Source organism: Humulus lupulus, chromosome 5, assembly GCF_963169125.1.
Source record: "Humulus lupulus chromosome 5, drHumLupu1.1, whole genome shotgun sequence".
NCBI lineage: Eukaryota > Viridiplantae > Streptophyta > Magnoliopsida > Rosales > Cannabaceae > Humulus > Humulus lupulus.
This window is the reverse complement of record NC_084797.1, coordinates 101,029,395-101,044,699: the sequence shown is the minus strand read 5'-3', so window position 1 is coordinate 101,044,699 and position 15,305 is coordinate 101,029,395. Positions and strand designations below refer to the sequence as shown.

At 43.1% G+C, this 15,305-nt stretch overlaps 1 non-coding gene across 1 annotated transcript; it reads right to left on the bottom strand.

The window, feature by feature from the left end:
• Positions 1 to 14,985: 14,985 nt before the first annotated feature.
• On the bottom strand, positions 14,986 to 15,092 carry LOC133780785 (small nucleolar RNA R71). The gene has a single exon (XR_009869603.1). It is a non-coding gene; the product is annotated as a small nucleolar RNA R71 (small nucleolar RNA).
• Between the last annotated feature and the right edge of the window lie 213 nt (positions 15,093 to 15,305).

The window sequence follows — 15,305 nt, the reverse complement described above, 5'->3', positions numbered from 1 at the left end:
GCATGGCAATTAATGCATGCTCACCATGCATACCATGCACATGAACACACACAAGTGTTAAGGTGCATTTCTACTAACCATGGACCTTGGTGCACACAACCAAAACTCAAGAACTTACAAATTAAAACAATTAACAATTTTAATTATCATAATTTCTACCAAACAATTAAAAAATAATTCTGACACTAAACATTTAATAATAAAAAAAAATTAGAGTATAAATTGATTAAAATAAAAAAATGGTGTGCTACAAGATATCCTCATAGCGACCGAAGGTCAAGAGCCATACAATAAGCCTATTCCTATAAGAAATGATCCAAGAAAATGCGACCAGACCATGTACTGCCGCTACCACAAGAACCATGGTCATGACACTAACGAGTGTCATCAACTGAAGGACGAGATATAATTCCTTGTCAGAAGAGGACACATAGCTCGTTTCATCGATCGCCCCAAGGACAAAATCAGAACAGTGGTCGAAATGACAGGACCAAAATGCAGTGGTTGCCAGCCTGCGCAGACGAGGTACCGGACATGATAGCTACAGTCGTCATGATTTGTGAAGGACCACACCTCGCAGGGGATAGTAACAAGTGTCGGGTGAGGTATGCTCGCGAGCTGCGAGTTGGGACATCACATAGACGAAGTAATGAAGAACGAAGAGAGACCAAGCAAGGTCTCAGGCATGGAAGACCAAGACATCGCCTTCACTAGTGAAGACTCAAGGTGAGTTCACTACCCGCGCAACTACCCCATGGTCATCGTAGCTCAAATCGCCAACCTAAAGGTGTTACGAGTTCTAGTTGAGAACGAAAATTTGGTCAAGATCCTGTACAAGTCATGACTAGATAAAATGAAATTGTATGTTCGAGGCCTCACACCATGCCCAACCACAATCTATGGTTTCAATGGCGAGGGCTTGGCCCCTATCGGATCCATCAAGCTCTCGGTAACTCTAGGCGATCACCGTCAGAGAGAAACTTGCATGGCGACGTTCGTATTTGTCGACTGCCCTTGCCATAATGCCCATCTGTAACCTAAACATTAGGTTCCCCACAAGAGAAGGTATCGGTTGCGTGAGAGGAAACCATAGAGAGGCACATGAATGCTACAATGCCTAGATCAACAAAGCTAGAAAGAACTTCACCTCTTGCGCCAACATGACCTTTGACGGCTGAGGAGTTCAATGAATAAAGGAGTTATTTGATGAGAATATCATCATGAAGATGGGGACAAAGTTCACTAGGCGAGGCTTTAATGGTCGAGGCCGAGATAGATGAGGTCCTGATGGGTAAGGCCCTGATGAGCGAGGTCGACATTGGTTAGGCCCTGATGAACGAGGCCACGTAAATGTGTGTCGTGGGATACGAGGTCATCCTCGCCATGGTCACCAACAACGACCGCAGAGGTAGCGCCATCAGCGACGGCGACCACAGTGCTAGCTCTGTCGCCAATGATGACCATAGGGACAAAATCAGTATTGATGGTTACCCAAGTCCACACATCTTATTGAATGAGTCCCATAGAAGGGAGGAGTTGGATCCTCACTTTGGGGATGAAGAGAGACTGGTTGGACTATTCGAAGATCTTGATGAAGTGGAATTGAAGGATGGCGACCACACTCGAAAGTTCAAGGTCGGAAGAATCGTGTTCACTTGTTCCCACAACGAAATTGTAGGCATCACCTTGTTGGTCATTATCAACGTCCTAAACATAGACCTGAAGGTACTCCCAATATCCCAGAAGTGACGGTCCGTAGATACAAAGATATATGAAGCGTTTAAAGAGGAAGTAAAGAAGTTGGAAGAGAATGGCTTCATCTAATAGGCCTTCTATACCTTATGGGTCACTAACACAATGCTTGTGCGTAAACCGAACAACACTTGGAGAATTTGTATCAACGTTAGCGACAAAAACAAAGAATGCCCTAAGGATTCCTTTCCACTCCCTCGGATTGATCAACTCGTTGACAACAATATGTTGGAAAAACAATCAGAGTGTGCAGTGAAATGGCATGGTGGGTACAGTTGTTAAACAACAAAAAATTTCCACCTCTCATATAAATACGTTATATGTTCTAGAATACATACAGGAACAATTAATATGAAATATCATTAATCATGCAACATATATACACATACTTATATATTTTATGAGCTTGTATACAAATATTCAAGGACAGAAATATTTACCTCTTGAAGCCTATAAAGTGTCCTTGAGTCTTTCGTATAAATAACGTTCTTCCTATTCATCACTTTGAGTACTCAGACCACGATCTTCCGAAGTGTTCTCTACACCTCAAGATTTGGGTGGGCACATAGAGAACAAGGGTTTGTAATGTATAAATCACATGTTTATCTTAACACATGAGTACTTGGATTATGGCTTGAGCAAGGTTTGAATAATAAGAGAATAAGATGAGAATTTCTTGTCTGACAATTTTCTGAAACTCTTCTGAAAAATCACTGTTTTTCTCTTATTATCACATTATATATTGATTATATATTACATTATTATTCATAATAATAACAATAATATATTAATACAATAATAATGATGATAAGAATTGTTGACTATTTTCTTCTGGAGACCGTCTTCCAGCGTTTCAAGATTCTTGGAGCTTCCATTTTCTTCTGGAGACCGTCTTCCAGCGTTTCAAGATTCAGTCCGCGAGTTCTCCGACGCTCAAAAACTCTCTCAAATCTCCACGATCTTTTTTCTAGTAAGTCCAGAACTTTTATGCTCTATATTTTAGCTGTGCATGCTTCGGTGGATTGACTGTTGAGTTCATTTGTTTTTGGGTTGAGATGCATGACAGTAGGGGGTTTAATGGGTGATACTGTATAGGATGATATTTCTTTGCCATTAAGGAGTTATGAGTTAGTTTGATAGTCGAGATCATGATTTTAGGACGTAAAACTGAAGTAAAAATTCGATTTTTATGCCAGTTGAAAAACCAAGTTTTTCCCACCTTAAAAGGAGTTGAAAAAGCTTTTTTCAAAAAACTTTTTGCTTTCACTTTTTGATCTATTTTTCAAACTGTTCGTATGAAAAAATTAGTTTTTTGTTAGAATCCTGCTGTATAAAAGCTTAACTTTTATACTCGACCAGCGTTATTCTAAAAAACTTTCAAAATTCTTCATCCTCTTCTCCCCATTCTTATGTTCGCAGATTTTAATGCCAGATTTGTGGGGAGGTGAGCGGCCCATCGACGACGATCTTCTTGCGCAACTGCTTGAAGGTGAAGAACAACCAGCCGACCGAGTTCACGAGATTCCATTTTCCAGAGTTTCTTCTAGACCTCAACCATCACCACCTCAAATGGCTCGTTCTAAGTCTCCAGGCAAGAAAAAACCAAACTCTGAAAACAATCCAAATTCACCTGCCCAGCCTGATTCGCAGGCCAGGATTCCCTCGACCAGTGGTCGAGAAAACATTGCCCCGGACCCTCGTATCCAAGTTAGGGCTCGCCCTCGGCATCAAAACCTTCCTGATATCAAGTGGTATCTTTCGCCTACCAACTTGGTGACTCCCCGGATGCTCGCCAATTATCTTAGGAAGTATCCTCTAACCGGGGTTAATCTCAAAATTCTTGCTGCTGACCAAAGAGCTAACCTGCCTGGGGGCATCTATAGCACTTGGTCCAGGTATCACATAGAGGCGGGGGCTATCCTCCCTCTACATGCATTCTACCAGGGGGTGGCCAACTACTTCGGTGTTGCCCCCTTTCAAATTACCCCAAGTGGATATAGAATGTTGGCCGTACTCTATATCCTTTATAAACTCAAAAAATGGCCAGAACCCACTCCCCACGAGATCAACTTCCTTTTTGACCTTAAGTCCAACCCTCAACAATACGGGACGGGCTTCTTTCATCTTTGTCACCAGGAAACAAACCGAACATTCGTGAGTGAGACTACTCACATTTCCAACGTGGGGAAGTACAATCAAGAGTATTTCCTTATGCCAGCCATGACTACGAACAACTTGGCCTTTGCTCGAGGAGGTAAATGTCACTTTTCACTGGTCGCTACTTTTCCTTAGCAAACTCTTATGCACTTCTCTAAAGTATATTGTGTCTTTCAGGACCATGGTTACGCCCAAACCCAACACCAGACATGGTGTTGAGGTCCAACGCACTGGCCAGGATGGAAGACGCTGAAAAAAGCGTTAACTCCCTGGTCACTGATGAAAATTTGAGGCTATCTGGCCTCCTGGCTCCTCGCCATGAAACAAGAAGACCCGTGGTGGCAGATGCCACTACCGAGGGGGATCCCGAGCAGCAACCAATAGCGTCTCCTCCTCGAAGGAGGCCAACTGGGGTTACGATCAGGGAACCCATTGGCGACCCTTCAATAGAGAGGCCTTCTGCGCCCCAAGGGAAGGGGAAACAAAAGGCAACCGAGCCCGTCATAGACTTGGATGAGTCTTTAGACGAAAATGGTATTGTTATTCTGCTTTTAAATAGTTTGCCAATTCCCTGTCACTTGTTTGACGGGGACGAAAATTTTACGTATACTCCAAATCTAGGGCCAGACTTCTTCGTGCCAGATAGTGAGTGTATGACTAATAGAGTCAGTAGTGTAGCGACAAGTAGTTGTAGCTCGGGTATTAAACTTTGTGACCTCTTTTCTGATTTGCCATGATTTTTTACCTACTTTTGTCTTACTGCCTGCATGTTTTTCTTTATCTGCAGAGATGGCTTCCCCCAACGTTTTTGATCTGTACCAGACCTAGGAGGAAGAGGAGGTCCCCATGGTTCGACGGAAATCAGCTAGGAGGCATGATGGCGAATCAAGCCAAGCACCCCCGGCCAAGAAGGGTCGAACAGCTGATCCTTCCAAGGACGAACCTACTGGCCAACCTTCTGCCCAACCTCCTACTCCTGCTGAAAAGGAGACTGCCCCTGCTGCCAACCCCCCGCCTATGGCCCGAAGGGAACAGGCCCCGCAAGCAGAACTTCCTGGGACCAAACTCTCGAACCGCTCCTTGCGATCAGCTAAACATCGCCTTGCTCATATCCTGAAGCATGACCGTTGTAGGGAGGCAATGGCTGAAGCTGAGAGCATGGGGGTCGATCAGATCCTTAACAGGGCTCTTAACGAAGTGGCCAGTGTAAGTATTCTTTCTCTTGGCCTTTATCTTTCCTTCTTGTAATATAGCCTAACTTTTATTCCTTGACTGCAGGCAATGCTGACTATAACTGCTGCTCGTACTTGCGCTAGTGCTATCATCGAGCAGGCTCGGGCAAAGGCCGTCGAGGAGTTTCAGGTGAAATCCATCGAGGAGCTTCAGGCGGCAGAATCCAGGCATGCTGGGGAGTTGGAGGTGGTCACCCAACAGAAGGATGCTTTGGTGGCAAAGCTGGCGGAGAATGAAGCTTCTCAGGCAGCTTTGAAGAAGCAAAGGGACGATTTCCAGGAGTCCAGTCGAATCCAATATCGTGAAGTCAAGAGACTCAAGGAGGAGCACCTTGCTAAGGACAAGACCATAGTTGTTCTTGATAGCCAAGTGGAACAACTTAAGCTTACCAACGCCAAGGATCTGGAGAGGTACAAGAACGCGACACTTCGGTGTTTCTATGACTTTTAAAACACAACCAAGGTGCCGAAGAAGAAAGAGCTAGGGTCCCTGCTTCCCCAAGTATCCAGCCACCTGCCGATTTGGAGGGAGGAGAAGCTGCAGCTGACCAAACTGCTCCAACAGATCTCCTGCCCCCCAGGCTCCTTAAAGTTTTTCTTGTTCTTTTTCTTTTCTTTAATTACACGACCTACGAGTCGTGATGTAAAGACTGGATTTTTATTTTTAATTTTGCTGCATGGGCAGCAAACTTTCCTTTTACTTTAAACAATTACATCTAAGTAATACTGCTTGCGGTGTAAGAGAATGCTTTTTTGATATTATAATATTTCTCTTTATTACAACATCTGTTCGCATGACCGAACATAGCATAGTACTTTGGCTTGATTTAACAAAATATAAAATTTGAAAAATACTCTAAGTACCGTAGCATGCTTTCACTCATTTTGTTCATGTGTTTACATAACTCTTGGTATGCTTTGCTATCGATGTACCTTATATGCCCCCCAAGTGACTGAGGAGCTTTAGGTCCTTGGTCACTTGCCTTGACCACGACCTGTACGAACATTACTACTCGGAATAACTTGTAAAATATAGAATACAGCAAAAAAAAACACGTAGTGAACAAATACTTGTAAATAAAATTTACAAAGGTTGTCAAGAATGACTGGCTGCGCACAGTCCCTTATAATTCTCGTATTAAAAGTGGACTAAACATGTCTTTACGAGTGATCTTTAAAAAGATCTTACACTTATAAGCGATTAGCCAAATAACATGACTAACCCTTTTTCAAAACTTGTAAAAAGTAAAAATTTAATACAAGCCAGTCCTTTAAAAAGGACTGTTTATTGATAATACTTGCACGGGTGTTCTCCATTCCAATAGCGAGGAACGAGATCTCCATTTAAGCGTGCAAGTTTGTATGTTCCTGGATGAAGGACTTCTTCAATCTGGTAAGGTCCTTCCCAGTTTGGTCCGAGTACTCCAGCAGTTGGGTCGCGGGTATTTAAGAAAACTCGTCGAAGTACTAGGTCTCCAACATTGAATTTTCTTTCTTTCACTTTTGAGTTAAAATACCAGGCGACTTTTTGCTGGTATGCAGCTACTTGGAGTTAGGCTTTTTCCCGTTTCTCTTCAAGTGAGCCTAGGGACTCCATCATCAGTTGGCTATTCTGGTCCTGGTCATATGTAATTCGTCGATGTGAGGGCAGATCTAACTCGACGGGCAACATAGCTTCATACCCGTACGCTAAGGAGAATGGGGTATGACCTGCCGCTGTTCGATGAGAAGTTCTATACGGCCAGCGTACTTCAGATAGCTGTTCTGGCCATGCTCCTTTAGCGTCTTCAAGTCTTTTCTTCAGGCTATCTTTAAGTGTTTTGTTCACTGCTTCGACTTGCCCATTTTCTTGTGGGTGTACGATTGAAGAAAAGCTTTTGACGATTCCATGCCTTTCGCAAAAGTCTGTGAATAAGTCACTGTCAAACTGGGTGCCGTTGTCTGAGACAATTTTTCGAGGCAAACCATATCGAAAAACAATGTTCTTGATGACAAAGTCAAGAACTTTCTTGGTCGTTATGGTAGCGAGCGGCTCAGCTTCGGCCCATTTGGTGAAGTAGTCGACTGCTACGACTGCATATTTTACTCCACCTTTCCCTGTTGGCAGGGATCCAATCAAGTCTATACCCCATACTGTGAAAGGCCAAGGACTCTGCATTTGCTTTAACTCGTTGGGAGCAACGCGTGGGATCTTGGAAAACCTCTGACACTTATCGCATTTTTGCATAAACTCCATTGAGTCCTCATTCATAGTCGGCCAGAAATAACCCTGCCTCAGAATCTTTTTTGACAAGCTCTGCCCCCCAGCGTGGTCCCCACAGAAGCCTTCATGTACTTCCTTCATTAGATCTTTAGCCTTTTCTGGTGTAATGCATCTGAGCAGTGGCATGGAATATCCTCTTTGGTAAAGGACACCATCGACCAGTATATACCAAGCAGCCTGTCTTTGAAGGGTTCTGGCTTTGTTTCTATCTGCTGGTAGTACACCATTTGCGAGATACTCCAAGTATGGTACCATCCATGTATCCAACATCCAGATTTCCATATTAATTTCGTCTGCTCGTATGCTCGTATGCTCGGTTCGCATAATCTCTCTACTGGCACTATATTCAAAGTGTCAGCGTCTTTCGCACTTGCGAGTTTGGCTAAGGCATCTGCGTTTGAATTTTGATCTCGGGGAATTTGCTGGAGGGTATACTTTTCGAATTGCACCAACATATATCTAGTTTTGTTTAAGTAGGCCACCATTTTGAGGCCCCGTGCTTGATACTCCCCTAAGACTTGATTCACTACCAGCTGTGAATCACTGTAGATATCAAGCACTTTTATATTCATGTCTTTGGCTAACCTTAGTCCTGCGAGGAGTGCTTCATATTCGACCTCATTGTTCAATGCGGTGAAGTCGAACCTGATAGCGTAGTGAAATGGATGCCCTTCTGGCGTTATCAATATCACTCCTGCTCCTGCGTGAGATTCATTGGACGATCCCTCCGTGAATAACCTCCACGAAGGAGCTTTAACTTGTGGCTCGGGCGCACTAGGCTCTTCGCACTGCTCGTCGTTTGGGAGCTCAATGAATTCAGCGATAAGGTCAGCCAAGACTTGTCCTTTTATTGCTGCTTGCGGTGAATATGTGATATCGAACTGCCCGAGTTCGACTACCCATTTCAATAAGCGCCCAGCCGCCTCTGGCTTTTGCAGAACTTGCCGAAGGGGTTGGTCAGTTAAGACTGTGATGGGATGGGCTTGGAAGTAAGGACGTAACTTCCTTGAGGCCAAAATCAAGCAATAGGCTAACCTTTCGATTGGAGGATACCTCAATTCAGCCCCAATTAACCTCTTGCTTACATAGTAAACCGCCTTTTGTACGCCTTCTTCCTCTCGCATTAGCACCGCACTGACAGCAAATTCGGTGATCGCCAGGTAAATGAACAAAGTTTCTCCGTCCATGGGTTTTGATAAAACAGGAGGCTATGCCATGTGGGCCTTTAAGGCCTGGAAAGCCTGCTCACGGTCTCCTGTCCATTCGAATTTCTTGTGCCTCTAAGTACATTGAAGAAAGGGACGCATTTATCCGTCAACTTGGAAATGAATCTACTTAGTGCGGCAATTCTTCTAGTTAAACTTTGCACATCCTTGATTTTCATTGGCAATTTCTTGTCGATCAGGGCTTTTATCTTGTCAGGGTTGGCCTCGATTCCTCTCGAATTAACAATAAACCCCAAAAATTTCCCTGATCCTACTCTGAAGGAACATTTGAGAGGATTTAACTTCATCTGATATTTGTTCAGAATGTTGAAACACTCTTATAAATCCATCACATGTCCTTCTACTTTTTTCGACTTTACCAGCATGTCGTCCACGTACACCTCCATGTTTACTCCGATCAACTCCTTAAACATGTGGTTGACCAGTCGCTGGTAAGTCGCACCAGCGTTTTTCAGTCCAAAGGGCATTACTTTATAACAGTATAACCCTGTATCAGTCCTAAAGCTAGTGTGATCCTCATCAAGGGGATGCATACTGATCTGATTGTACCCTGAATATGCATCAATGAAGGAGAGGATCTCTTGTTCTGCAGTTGCATCGGCCAACTGGTCGATCCTTAGGAGTGGGAAGCAATCCTTTGGGCAGGCTTTATTGAGGTCTGTGAAATCCACACAGGTTCGCCATTTTCCATTAGGCTTGGGAACCAGTACCAGATTAGAGACCCACGATGGATAAAACGCCATCCTGCTGAACCCATTCTCCTTCAGTCTCTCGACTTCCTCTTTTAAGGCTTTTGATCTATCCTTATCGAGAAGCCTTCTTTTCTGTTGCACGGGTGGAAAACTCTTTTCAACGTTCAGGACATGGCTGATAACTGCAGGGTCTATCCCAGCCATGTCTTTGTGTGACCAGGCAAAAACTTCCTGGTTCTTTCTCAAAAACTCCACCAGTGCATACTTCGTTATTGCTTCTAAGTTTTTCCCGACCTTTACCACTCTGGTCGGGGCTTCTTCGTCAAGTTGAACCTCTTCCAGGTCCTCGACGAGTCCAACATCTTCCTCAAAATCCCCAAAGCGAGGATCTAAGTCCCTATCCTCACTTTGGGCAACACCCTATTTGGTGACTCCATCACCGGATTGGGCTTGTGTATCAATTGCCATATGCAACCTATCAGTGGGAGTGCTCTTCAATGTTTCCCTCTTCGCCTTTGTGACTGAGGCGTTGTAGCACTCCCTTGCTTCTCTCTGGTTACCCAACACGCGTCCTACCCCTGCGTCTGTCGGGAATTTCATGGCCAAGTGCCATACTGAGGAGACGGCCCAAAGATAAACCAGTATGGGCCTTCCAATGACAGCATTGTACGCCGAAGGACAATCAACTACTATAAAAGTAGTGAGTAATGTCCTGGTAGCGGGCGCTGTACCTGCTGTCACAGGAAGTCTGATTGACCCTGCTGGGGTGAGTCCCTCCCCAAAGAAGTTGTAAATTGTTTGGTTGCAGGGCTCCAGGTCCTTAACAGAAAACTTCATGCGTTCCAACGAAGATTTGTACAGGATGTTCACTGAACTTCCTGTATCCACTAGTACTCTTTTCACCATCATGTTGGCGATTTGAACGTCCACGACCAGCGGATCGGAATGTGGGAACCGGACATGCTGGGCGTCGCCATCAGAGAAGGTTATCTCACCATCCTTTGACCGAGCCTTCTTCGATGCCCTTTCCTCCACAGTCATCATCTCGATGTCCTGGTCGTGATGTAGGGTTCGCGCATATCGTTCCCTCGCCTTTCCACTAAGGCTGAGCATTGGGCGGGTTGGTCGGGTTACAAGGCATTTTTACCCGTCCAATGTCATAATCGGGTTAGCAAAAGTGACCCGTAACTTGCCCAATTAAGAAAAAAAAAATTTAACCCGTCCAATAATTTGCCCGCCCAAACCGAAATTGTATTTTTTTTTGGTCGGGTTGGGCGGGTCAACCCGCCCAAACAAAAGTGGTATTTTTTTTTTTACATTTTTGTAATTTTTTTCATTTAAATACTAGTACTAATAATGTGAAGTTTATCTTTTTAAGCTTAAAACAATATTTTAAATTTATAGTAAAAAAATTAAAACAAAACTTAATTAATTTATATATTTATTTGAATATATTAAAAATAATAAATTCTTAATTGGGCGGGTTGATAATTATTTTCAACCCGCCCAATGTAACAATTGGGCGGTTTAAATTTTGGTCGGTTTATTCAGGTTGCGTTTTTAGGCGGTTTTTTCGGGTTGGTTTGGGCAGATTATTCAGGTTGGGCGGGTTGTAAAAATTTCTGCACAGCCCTACTTTCCACTGCTTCCCGCGAGATGCGAGCCTCCGCAGATGGTGAGTAAAGTGCCAGCTACGGGGTCAGGCTGCAAAGGTGGCGAGCATTGGCGTGTGGGCGCATGCTCGTTGCCACCTGGAGCCTCTCGTTGGGAATTTCCAGAGGCCCGTACATATCTTCTCAAGTGTCCATGTCTAATAAGGAACTCGATTTCATCCTTTAGCTGGTTGCATTCATTTGTATCATGTCCGTAGTTGTTATGATAACGACAGAACTTGGTAGTGTCTCTCTTCGAAATATCTTTTCAAAAGGGAGCAGGATTTTTATAAGGCACACTTGAACTCGTGGCCTGATATACCTCTTCCCGAGACTCAATAAGGGCAGTGTAGTTAGTGAACCGAGGTTCATAACGATTACCCTTGGCTCATTTATTGTCAGAGGCGGAAGGCTCATTATGTGGCCGTTTCCCCCCATTCTTGCCATTGCCATTGCCGTTACCATTGCCTTTGCCATTGCCGTTGGGTTTTGACCCATTGGCGGCTTTGGCGAGCTCGGCAGTCCCCTTATCCTTGCCTGGGGGCTTTCCTTCACTGGCAATGGCATCTTCGAGCTTGATGTATCAATCAGCTCGATCCAAAAATTCCTAGGTAGTCCTGACTCCATGCTTTCTGAGGCTGTTCCAAAGAGGCGTTCGGCGCTTAACTCCTGCAGTTATGGCCATCATCTTGCCTTCGTCTCCCACTGTTTTCGCTCCAGTAGCTGCTCGCATAAAACACTGGACGTAATCCTTCAGTGGTTCTCCGTCTTGCTGGCGTATTTCGACCAGCTGATTTGCTTCAGTTGGGTGCACACGACCCGCATAGAATTGTCCATAAAATTCCTTTACGAACATCTCCCAAGAAACAATACTTGCAAGAGGGAATTTGAAAAACCACTCCTGTGCAGCATCAGAAAGTGTTGCAGGAAAGATCCTGCACAGAGCATCTTCGGACACTTTCTGAATGTCCATTTGTATCTCAAACTTGTTGACATGAGGTACTGGGTCACCATACCCGTCAAAGTTTGGAAGCGTAGGCATCTTAAACTTGCTAGGGTTTTCCGCCATAGCTATCCTTTGAACGAAAGGAGTGCCCTTTCTCCTATCGTGATCGATATAAGACGTTCTTCCCCCGACCAGCTGTTGCACTGCCTGGTTGAGGGCATCTATCTGGGCTTGCACGACGCCAAGAATCACCGGAGCCTCTACTGCTGGAGGAATGTACTCATCGTGTCGTTCCCTGCGATCATTGAGTACATCTCTTAAATCCTCATCTCTTCTCCACTGCTCACTGACTCTAAGCCGGTTGAAGACGTTATTTTGTCTGGGCTGCCCCCCAGCGTCACGTCTTTCGGATTGGTCATCCCTAGGTGGTGGGCTTCTGCCCCCACCTCTTTCTTCATTTCTCCGATCGGCGTTTCCTTTGCCTAAGTCGGCCTCTTTATAACCATGGCCATCTCTGAACCTCAACTGGCCATGGTGGGATTGACTGTTCCCACGGTTGTCTCCTTGGGTTGGAACGTCCCAAGCGTTAGAGGGTGACCTGCGTTGGTCGGTGGGTCCCCGTGCATTGTCATGTCGTGGGGGGCCCTGGACCGCAGAGCCTGTCTCCGAGTTCCTTCTGTTACCAAAAGGATGCTGCCCTCTGCTCGGTGGGTTCGGCTCTTCGCCCCTATGGCGTCTACGTAGGCCAAGTCGCGGCCCGCGTATGAAAAACACTGCTGATGTAATTTATTTTTACTATAAAATCGTATTTAGGGTTTAATTAAGTGAGGAAGTCAGTTTTTAATTACGTTTTTAGAGACTAATTTTGGTTCTTAGGCTAGTAAATCTGCATTTTTTTTCTTTCTTCTTTAAGTTTATGAATCTTATGTTCTTGAATTATTATTTTGTTGATTTAGTCATGTCTGATATGAACTAAACAATTTTATCTAGGGTTTAATGAAGTCACTTAGATTTCTAACTAATTTAATTATGATATTCTTTTGCTTTTTCTTCTCTATTCTAATCTATGTAATGTGTGTTTAATGCTAGTAAATACTTGATCAATATTAGCTTGATTTTATGATTTTGATTCAAAATTTCAAAGATGAGAATTGAATATGCTATTAGTATATAATCATAGGCTGCATATTGGACGAAAGTACCTATATGACTTGTGTAGTCATTAGGTTTCCATGGTTAATGCCTTCTATATGTTTAAGTTTATCATAGAGATGTAGAAAACCTGCATATAGGTTGAGATCTTATATCTTGAAAAATAATAGGAATTGAATTATGTTAACCTGCTATTAGAATTGGAAGAAAGAAATTTAGAATTGATTAATAAAATTAGTAGAATGAAAATTTGATGAAATTAACACCCTAGGTCTTTTTAATAGTGATTTAAATCTTTTAATTAGTGATTCTTGTTCTTAGATTTCTTTTAAAATTTTAAAATTAAATCCATCTAAATTTTGATTGCCAAATAGAAATTAAAAGAACAATTAGTGGTACTGGACGATAGTTTTTGTGGGAATTATACTCTACTTATCATATATATTACTTGAATCGATTATGTGCACTTGTGTATATATATTTTCGCGATCAAGTTTTTGGCGTCGTTACTGCGGACTTAATTTCCAATATCATAGTTAATTGTTATTTTTTCTAATTTGGTTTTTTATTTTATTTTATTATTGTTTAACGTTTATTCGGATCAAGACTATATTGTGTTTCAGGAATTTTTGGTATATGTGAGGAAGTAGACAAAAGGAGATCATACCAATAGACCTTGAAATTGAAAGAATGTGCAGATAGATTTGAAAGATAAAGAAAAGGCTGGACTTTTCCATGACTGAAAACACAAATAATGATGTCAACAACAATGCAAATATGGGTAATGCAACTGAAGTCGATCCACCATTAAAGAATTTTGTACTCCCTACTGTTACGGGGATGCATTCAAGGATTTGTTCTCCCACTTTGGAGGCAAATAATTTTGAGATAAAACCCTCAATTATCAAATGAGGATCCAAATCTACATATCACAAACTTTTTGGAGTTATGTGTGTACGCCCCAAATATCCACGAGTTATTAGCGAGCTGGAAAAGGGCATAATTCAATCAACCACGTCAAAATCGTCTACCCGGAGCTGCTGTTACGAGTCTCCACCTCTTTAGCCCGAGTTGATCAAAGAGTTAGCAAGTATACTCGAAGGCAACGGGTCAGCAGTATGGATATCATGAGCTGGCGCTACATCAAGCTCGAGGTGCGGCATAGATCTGGCATCCCCGACCATTTGTGAAGTCAACCACGCAATGTAAACGTGCGCATATCAGACATCACGTGTCTATTCCATTCCTGAATTCTCGAACACGCAGCATAAACGTGCGTGTTCAGGCACCCCACGACTGGTTTGGGCCATGCGGTCCATTATCCCCCTTTACCTATTGATTAGACAACACCTCATTGTCAAGTTTTAGGAATTAATCATAAGTGTCATAGAGATGACACGATGGGTAAGAAGGTCAGGGGATGAACCCCTTTACCAACACCCAGATATCCTCTCCCAATAAAAATCTAGACTCTGGGCGTTGCAAGGGGTTGGTGTTTTGATTGTAAAAAAGCACTCTGTAAGGAATACTCGAGAGATATCAATAATATTGACTGGTGGACTAGGGGGATTTTAACCTTTGAACCACCTAAAAGGAAAGGAGTGATAACCTTCCCACAATACTAATTTCGCCAGTTTGGAATATAAATATTTACATATTACGGTTCACTATTTAGCACTAATCCATCCCGTTTATTCGTATAATTATCTGTTGGCGAAGAACCGCGTCAACAATGTGCGACATTTAAAATGAATGGGGTAAGTAACGATGTTGTACGATTGAGACTATTCCCATTTTCACTAAGGGACATAGATAAGAGTTGGTTGAATTATTTACAAGCAAACCCTATACTTACTTGGGAAGATTTGGCTCAGAAGTTTCTTGGTAAATATTTTCCTCCTGCCAAGTCAGCCATAATAAGAGGAGAGATTAACAACATCCATCAACTGGATGGGGAGTCTTTGTATGATGCATGGGAACGATTTAAGTAATTGCAAAGGAAATGCTGACATCATGGAATAGAGAAGTGGCTGCTAGTTCATACTTTTTACAATGGTTTGGGGGGCAATACAAGGACCATTATAGATGCAGCATCACGATGAGCGTTTATGAGAAAAAGCGCTAATGAAGCATATGATATATTGGAAGAGATGGATATGAATTATTATAATTGGCCTATAGAGCGTGAGAATAAGAAAGTAGCAAGAGTCTTAAAAGTTGATCCAATAGCGCT